Consider the following 9,432-nt stretch of genomic DNA (forward strand, 5'->3'; position numbering starts at 1 on the left):
GACATCCTCTGTCATCTCTGATGAGAAGACCCACAGGTCTCCTGCCATCTGAGTGACTCTTCCATATGTTCTCATCCATCCCTTTTCCAGGCTGAAGTGTCGTCTTGTTTCACGTATGCAGCCTCCAACCACTCCTGCTGCCCTGCTGACAACTCACTCAGTTCTGTACAGGCCTCCTGCAATCCTTCACTCTCTTGTCCCCTTTACTGCCTTGAAGAACAGTAACACCAGCAAATTTTCCCATTTGACTACTCACTGCCTTTACCATCCCCTGTTATTACTATACTGAACAGCACAGATTCCAAGACCAAATCCTCAAAAACTCTGCTGGTAACTTCCCTCCTACACAAAAAAAATCAATCATTTACCTCTCCTCCTATCTTTTAATACATTACTTAAATCAGAAAGCCCTGTATTCCTATCCAATGGCTGCTCAAAAGCCTTTGATATCAAACTTTACAAAAGCCTTCTGGGAATCTAAATCTTAGCCACCTTTCCCACCTCCAACAAGAAAACTCCGAGAGGTTTGTAAAGCAGAACTTACCTTTAAAGAAACCCTACTGACCATTCCCAGGTTGATCCTACTTACTTCTGTGACTTTTACCCTTTGTTACAATATCTATAAATTTGAATGGTATGGGTGTCAGGCTTACAGTCCTCTGGTCATTCTTGGTTTAAACACTGGCATAAAATTCGCCACCCTCCAGGCTTCAGGTACTCAGGGAGTTTAAAGCATGAGATCAGATATTACCCTTAGCAAGTAAGCAATTTCACCCCTGAGGTTTTTTTAGGTCAACCCTTCTCGTTACCCCCCCAAAAAGGAATTTCAGTTTGGGAATTTCCCAATTAGCAGTAAACGCCATTTCGTTTAGCTTCTCTGCAGTAGCCATGCCCTTTCTGAGTGCTTCGTTCATACTGATAACTTAATCAACTGGCCGCACAGACCCTCTGCAGGGTTTTTGTTCTTGATATATTTAAGAAGGATTTAGTAAAAGCTTTGATTCCTTCAGCTAGCTGATCCTTAATCTTTTTTTTTTCACGCCTGTCTATTTTCACATTACATCTGCCAGGGTTTGTGATGCTTTTTCAGTTGTGTATGGACACAACTCTTTAAGGACGCCACCAGTTAAATACTTATTTTGCAGCTTTTAGTTTCATTCTGAGACAACTTTCTCATTCTAACATAGTTTTTTTTAAAATTAAAGTAGAGGACTTTTGACTTTTGAGGTTCCTGTTTTTACATTAGCTGTCCCTCTGCTGAATCTAACACACTCTGATGACTCTTACAAAGTGTGGCTTTAACTCAAGTCTCTGAACTGGACATTACAGAGCACCAAATCAAAGGTCTTGTTAACCAGCTGCTTCATGAAACAATCACTAATAGTATATAAAAATTCGCTGTAGTATACATAAAAATTTTAGGTGGCTTTCCCAAAAATGGGATTTCAGCAAACCCCACAGCCAAAAGCTATGTAATAGTGTGTTATATTAAGTACACAGAGAAACACAGGAAAGATTTTTAGATTACTGAAGTACACGTATTTCTTGCAAAGGAAGAGTCACCACTGTGCATAGAAAAATTGGTTCCAAGTTGAACAAAAAGGAATTTTTCCCCACCAGTTTACTTCTAGCATAAAAGAAGCTTTCATTCAAATAGCTCTAATATACCTTACGTCTTCCATAAAATGTATACAGTAAGAGAACCACTACTGTTTGTTGTATATAGAAATGTTATTACTGTATGGTTAATAAAGACCTACTGCCCTTTTAAAGCAAGTATTGGAATAACAGAACTAGAGACAAACCCCCAATATAAGTGAGGACTAAATTTTACTAATAAGCCAAGAAACAAGTTAAATGTTTATAATTTTTATATTGTGGTAAATTCATATTACGGCAGCAGCTAGGACTGTCACTGTTCTATCTACAATGGACTATAGGAGATTGTTCCTACCCTGTAGTGCTTTGGACCCAATAACACAGGTGAGGGAGAGGAGTCCCCTGACCTCCATCTCAGCAAATGAGGCACTGAGATACTGTCTTCCTGAAGATCATAGGAAGCATAACCTAGCTGTCTGAAATAACCTTAATCAAAAGATTACTCCATTTCCTTCAGCCATTGTAGAAACATCAGAACATCAATATAATGTTATGGGTACAAGAAGGTTCCACCTCGAGAAGACAGATGCTTCTCCTCACCCTGCTGAGACTCCGAGAAGCAGTTACATTTGTTTTGCTACATTACATCCTAGCACTCCTACAGAACTGGCAAGTAAGAGATTTCATTATAACTTTATCAGTGAAATTTCTCAGAAATTAACAAATGAAATACACAGCTTTCACAGATGTTAATGTCCTGAAAGTTTCATTATCATCCCTGTAATGCAGCCCCCAAACTTCATTGGTGAACTTCTAAATCAAAACTAAGGATGCTGATGGAACTTGAAAATAACTTTTAAAGACATCAAATTCTCATTAGACTCAAGTATGTGGGGAAAAACTAATGGATTTGGGGGGAAGCAACTGAGCAGAAAGATAAACTTATCCATGGATTACTAAGTGCAATTTAGAATAACTAGAAATGAAGTTGCAGAGTCAATATTTTGCAGTGTGCCACTGGGAAACAGTTTGGTGTTTATACTAAATATGAATTTCCTGGAAAAGAAAAAAGAAACATAAGTTAAAGCTTTTGCCTTCCATAAAACACTTCAGAGTCAGAATCCATCACTGAAGGTGGGGCAGGAAACTCAACATCAGCCTAGGCACTGATCCAGCACTAAATGAGGTCTTGGGCCAAGACCACCTACAGTGCCTTGGCATGATTTCTGCTTCAGTACCTGCCAAACTAAGAAGCATGTTATTATAGTATAGGAATCAAGTTCCTCTAGAGCAGACAATTTTAGAATGATTTCTGGCTGAAACTGTGTTATGAGTGACCTCAAAATGAATCTGGTGCCACAGCTTTTGAAAAGGGGACATTTTGTCACCTGATGTCAATCATACCATTATGGAAAGTAAGTGGTGTTCAACCAACAATACCAGCCTTGAAGCTCCCTTGCTACTGGAACAGGTGAATTCGGTATATCATATAGGGAACGATTCCTTTGGATTGCCTGGGCAGACAATCTATTCTGTAACAGCTCTATGCCTCGAAGGGAAAAGACGGGTGGAAGCAGGCGAGAATAAGAGCCAAATCTATGTCAGCTATAACATCCCTTCATGGACAAAGATACATAGTCTTAAAAAAACAGAGGCATAATCACTTGGGATGCGAATTTAAAGATCTGTTCAACCTGAGTTACTAGCTGATTTGTGGTACCCATCTCTTTTCCTTCTCCCTTTGAGCTGACCCTCAACTCTGACTAGAAATACCACATTAGGGCTATAAATCCTTCCTAGTATTTCCATCATAACAGATAATGTTTATTTGGGAAGTGTAAGTTTTGAGTATTTTGTTTCAAGTAATTTTACTGAAGATTCCTGACCAGCTCTGTCCACATCATCTTTCTTAGAAGTAACCACGAGAAACCAGGCCAAGCACAGCAAAAGCCTTCACAATCACAGAGCAAGAGGTTCTTCACTCGTCACCTAGTGGTGACATTAGGCTGGCATTTTATCCTTTTGTTTAGCTTTTGTTCTCTAGTATTAAAAACATCACCAAATTCAATGAACAGCTACACCTTGAATAATTTTTCTGTTGGTTTCTGTACTCAAAGCGCAAAGCAATAAAAGCCTGGTCTCTTCTTCGCTGCCAAAACTAACAACCCCAGAAACGTATCTACAGGAAATCAAACTCAGACTCACTACACAGTTATCACGAGCTATGCAAATCCATCCAGCAACAAAGTAAGACTAAAGAGCTTACTGAAAGAATGGATTTTTTTCTTCCTTCCCTTTTTTTCCGTCAGTATTTCTCATTTCAGACTAGATTATGTATCTTCTCAGCAATGCATAGGGATCATAAGGAAGCAGTGATTTTGGAATCACAATTCCACACTCACTTCTTAATTGGAAGTAATTTAATGCAGACTTCATGTCTGCTCAACTCCTTTTGGTCTCCACTGTGGACAGGAAGCAGCCAGAGCTCCACATATCTCAACCCTTTCCTTCTTTGGACCCCTTTCACACCTTCTTCCCACAGAAAGTCATATGGAAAGGCTTTCCAGTAACCCAGAAAGACTTTTATACTCATGTAATCATAAAGGGTTTTGCATTTATGCCAGATGAAAAAGAGAAGAGGGGCATTTTACTAGATCCCTTTCCTGCCCCTAATATCTACCCTTTTATATGAAAAAATTGAAATACATAATTTGATCATCAAGCACAAAAGAAAAATTACGTAGCTCCCATGTAAGAGAGTATTTGGAAAATGTTTTTGTCTTCAAAATGTTCAGGAGGTATCAGTGCCAGGGCCCTTTAAAGATAATGCCAGAGCCTATAGTGTAAGGAAAAACAATGTAGATAACACTTGAAAGTATAGTCAGACATCCTGAATCCTTCTGATGCAGACAAAAACATTTGTCTACTTTTAATACCTAATATATTGATCTTCTGTTTTCAACACTACAATAAATATCATAATTAGGCCAAAGAATTACTGCGGCTCAGACAAACTGTTCCCACGTAGCCTGCTAATTTTCTGTGAAAAAAACTATATATGACTTGTTTTATGGGGGGGAGGGAGGGGAAGTCATGCAATCTACTACACTACCTAGTCATTACAAATAAAATCATAAAAGTGAAGGATTAAGTCTAACATCGCCCATGAATTTTCAGTCAGGATCCTCTCCAAACTCCAGAACTGCCACGCCAGGAGGTGGTGTTGACTTGTTTGTTGTCCGCTGCAAAGACAAGAGACACTGCGTGCCACAGTAACTCCTCAGCTGAGACAACAGTCCTTGCAGTGGCCTCACTAATAATCTGTACCAGTGAGCTCTAAAGGCTGGCTGTATAAAAAGGAATTAAAAGAAGAAGGGGGGTGAAAATCACATTCACTGGTTTTGAACCTGCTATCTTACCATCTACTGTTGTCATGTGCTGCACTGGTATCTAGGAGCCCCAAACACAGAGAAGGTCCTTATCTGCCAGATGTTTGATGCACACCTCTCCCAAGATACTCCAACTGTACCATGTCCCTTCAAGAAAATAAAGTTACTTATCTTTCTATCTGAAAAACACAAAGTCAAAATAAAGGCTAATTCATCTGTCCTAAAGCACACGCAGACAAAGTGCAATAAGCGCATACAGCATCAGTTGTGACTGGTGAGGTACTGGCTTCATGACCTCTAGTATATCTAGAGGCAACACCCGTTTTAGTTATTTGAATGAATAAGCATCCCATTGTCCAGCTGAGATTTGCACCTTGAAGATTTGTCCCCTGCAATTCATTCACAAAAGGGTAATAGGAACAGAAATCAACTGGCACAGGCAGCTCAGAGAAATATTAATCTTCCAGATGATAGTGGGTTTCTATCTGTCTGTTGACAAATTCAGGTATGTTTTTGACCCTCTACTATTTTGGATGTCCAAGTAGAAGCTCTGGCTAAGAGTGCAGCCTGTTTCTCCCCGTGGTTGGTGAAAAAGGTGTGACGTCTCCTTTTGTAGAGCAGACTTTTTCACCCTAATATTAGACTACTAAGCACACTCTGTGAGAGCTCAGTTCAGGGCTGTAGAGAAACCAAAGCAGTATAACTTTGTCCCCCCATTCCGCCTCTCCCTCCCTCAAAACAGAGCAGTTGTTTTTCGTACTGACACATTTCTTTTGCACTACCAAGTCTTTTAGGGTGCTCCAGTGAAAAGTGGAGGGGTTGTGCAATCTAGACATGAAGGCAGGTTTCCACAGAGTAAAAATACTTTCAGGCTATATAAAAGTACAGCTTGAAGCCTCATGAAGTGCCCTCATGCACTAGATGCTAGGCAAACAATGAGAGATGCCTTGAGTCCCAAATAGCTTCTGCTGTTAACTAAGATAAAATATGCAGGTCCTAACGGATGAAGATGCAGGTCCCAACTTTGTTCCCCTAAACCACAGGAAAAACAGCATGCCTCCAACATAAATATAATAGGAAGACTCTCCCTTGGGATAGGATTTGAGTGATGGAAACAAGTGTTCAGAGCCTATTAATACCAAATATAAACAAGCTGTTGTGATATTAATAACTTTTAAAAGCCTTGTTTACTCTGACTGTACAGCACAAGTGCAGACAGATTAAAAAGGGAGAGAATCTTAGTGAAAGAGTACCAAATTCCAGGTACCCAATGTAACAAGTTTTTAACAGCCTTCTGCCAGAAAACAGGCAGAACGGGGGACTAAAGAATACATTTGCAATTATTGCACGGGCTCACATTCTGCAGTAGAAACGTGCTTAGAGCTGTCCCATAGAACCAAACCATTTCTCTAGCTCCTTCCAGCTAACAGAGGTCCAGCACCCAGGTCCAAGACTTCACCTACTGCACCACCAGAAGAGCTGTCAATCCTCTCCAAAGTTAATTCCCTGGTGTGCTCTACAAATACTGACTCTACTCCTACAAAAGTTTGTAGCTTTAGCATGTTTCAGTTTTGTGCTGAGGAACTTAGCTAGAACATTCATCAGAACAACTAAGCCGAAGTGATTCTTTCACGTGCTGCAAGTACTTGTTCCAAAATTTTGTGATTTGTACGTTTATTTCCCTCTCTAGTTGTATTTCCTTCTTTCACCTAGAATCTACCAGTAATATATTTGAAACTATATAAAAATATTTTGGAGAAATAGATATTGGGTTCTAGCACTCGCACAGAATTACTTTAAAAGTGATTAATTTATACTACAGCTTCTGAAATAAACTCCTCTAAGTGGTATGAAAAAGATGCTATGAAGATAGGATAAAAAGAAGAATTCATTATATGAAGCTGTCCTGACTGAAAAATAATTCTTTCAGGCAAAATATCTTACACGGCTAACATTTTCTTGGAACTTTGGAAAGGTCTGCATATAGTTTATAGCACATCAGTGATAAAAATCACTATTTTTTAAAATATAATGGAAATAGTAAAAGAAATTGCCATAGGTTTCATGGAGTTGTCAGGAGTCTGATCATCTAGAAATAAAGATGATCAGTTCTGGTGATTCAAAGCTCAAGTAAACTAGAAGTTCGGAAAATAAAATTTGACAGCAATTACTTTCTTAAAGTAATTTCATATTTGCTTTTTTGCTTCTGAACAGCAGTGAAGAATCAGATTGGTAACTCATTTTTCTCAAGTTTCAGACTGAAATCTGACCTCATGTTAGAAAACCTTAGTTTGTGTGACTGCCCACTAAAACTAGATTGAATGGGCTTTAAAGTACTAACTAGAACTTCATGAGCATCATGAAATTAAGACTGCTCTTACACAGGTGTAATCTGATGCTGATGATAGTCCTGTCTTTTACAATGAATCTCAATGCCTCTCGCTTTTGCAGGGGGAGGAAGAAGTGAATCTCCTTTCAGTCTGATTCAGCAGCAACTACTAGTATCGCCTGGAGAAAAAAACTTTCAGAAAATATATCCTCATAAAAAAAAATCACTCATGGCTTCTTTATTTTCTCTTACAGCTAGATGGAACCATATTTTGAATGTTCCTTTCTTAATTCAATACTTGCTGCATCACAGATATGATCAAATTCAACTGGTGAGAGTGAAAAGCACTACCAGCACCACAGAATACCTTAGGTAATATGGTTTGCTTACGCATCTTACACTCTCCAAAACGCTGTGCTTATACTTCACAAAACAGGAGTTTGGTTAATGAAGCTTTGCTACAAAGACAAAGGGCAGAAATAATGCAGCAGAAATGACAGAAAGAAAATGAAGAACCAAAATAGGACACTTCGTAAAGAAAACATACTACTTCCATCTTTGTCCTTTTATGTAAGCTGGTAGCAGATGACATCAACAGCACATAAGAGGCACAGGAAAAATGGAAGTGGAAAAGGGAGCTGCCAGATTCACTAGGAATGCTCTTTAAGGTTAATGTAACCATTATTCAAAAGTGAATTCTCACAGTTGATTCACACTTTCTCAGTGTAGGATTTACAGTGAGATTCTGTAGGTAAACTGAACACTATCAGAGTCTGTAAGCCTCTTAAACTCACCTAAAATATACACGTTGAGGAACATCCTTGTGTTGCATCTACAAATGCTTTACACACCAGACGAGGTGATGTTTAAAGATCCCTTCCAACCCAAAACATTCTGTAATTCTATGATTTCCAGATAAAAGATAGGCCTGTGGTTAAAGCACGGAACGTCAAATGAACAGAGCTGACATTAATTTCTGGTTCTATCACAGAAACACGCTGAAGAGTTGGGAAGACCACTTAAGGCCTAATTTCAGTTCACCGCCTATAAGAAGCTGTTAGTGCTTTTTTTTTCTTTCCAGCTTTCAATTGGTTTTCCATTTTACTCTAAGATTTTTGGGAGCCAGAACTCTCTATCTCTGGGTACGGCTATAGCTATAGCAGCAGCTGGAGTAAGAGAGGAGAGCTGGAATTTAACAAGCTCACCTGGTAGTGATGCCAGTCCACATGGCCTGGCAGAGCTCAGCTTGAAGGCAGCTCAGCCGGAGCATCCTGCACTGCTCCACCTAGGTTAGCACAGGCAGCAGGCTGCGTTGCTGGTGCCCTACCTTGCAGTTTGGAAATGTACCCTCTGGCTCTGGCTTTGCCTTGCACGCCTGCAACGCCAGGGACAGAGGACGCTACTGCAACAGCGAGGCATAAAGTGGTTTGTCAGCTTCATGTTTTCAAAGCAGTACTGGTTGGCCTAACATTACTGCCAGCAAAATCAATAACAAAACCCCTTGTCATGACATTTAAGACAACGCTACTATTACTAGAGAAATTTCAGTGGCAATCAGATCTCCCCGACATCCTTGATAGCGCTGAGACACCTCCATGAGCAATAAAAAAATCCCCCCCTATCCTGCATGCAGGCTTTTTGTTCACAAAACCAGTGAGAACACCACTTAGAGCTCCAAACATCGAAATTTTCTCATGGAAAGACAGGAGAGGCATATTTCATTTGTAATATTTGAAATTAATCCTGTAAGAAAAACTACCAATTCAGCCTTCATTGATCTCTGAAGAACTGAAAACTATTTTTTAAAGTTACAATTAAATATTAGGAGTTTGTTTCTAACTAGTCTTCTCATCTAGCGAAAACAGCCACCATACAATCATAGAAACCGACAAGACATTCGACATTTCTAAAGAAAGGGAGTTATGGCAATTGGTTCGTGTCACATGGGATTGCAAAGAGCATGAAAAAGCACACTTCTGCAACTGCCTGTTGGTCTGTTATTTTAAAAAGGTATTTAAATAATAACCTTCATTAGCAGTCTTTGATGCTCTAATTATAATTAACTTGAAGATGTATCACAAGAAAAAGAAGCTTCCAGTTGAAGTTTTTGGCTGT

Source organism: Fulmarus glacialis, unplaced genomic scaffold (genome assembly GCF_000690835.1).
Source record: "Fulmarus glacialis isolate BGI_N327 unplaced genomic scaffold, ASM69083v1 scaffold39905, whole genome shotgun sequence".
Classification (NCBI taxonomy): Eukaryota; Metazoa; Chordata; class Aves; order Procellariiformes; family Procellariidae; genus Fulmarus; species Fulmarus glacialis.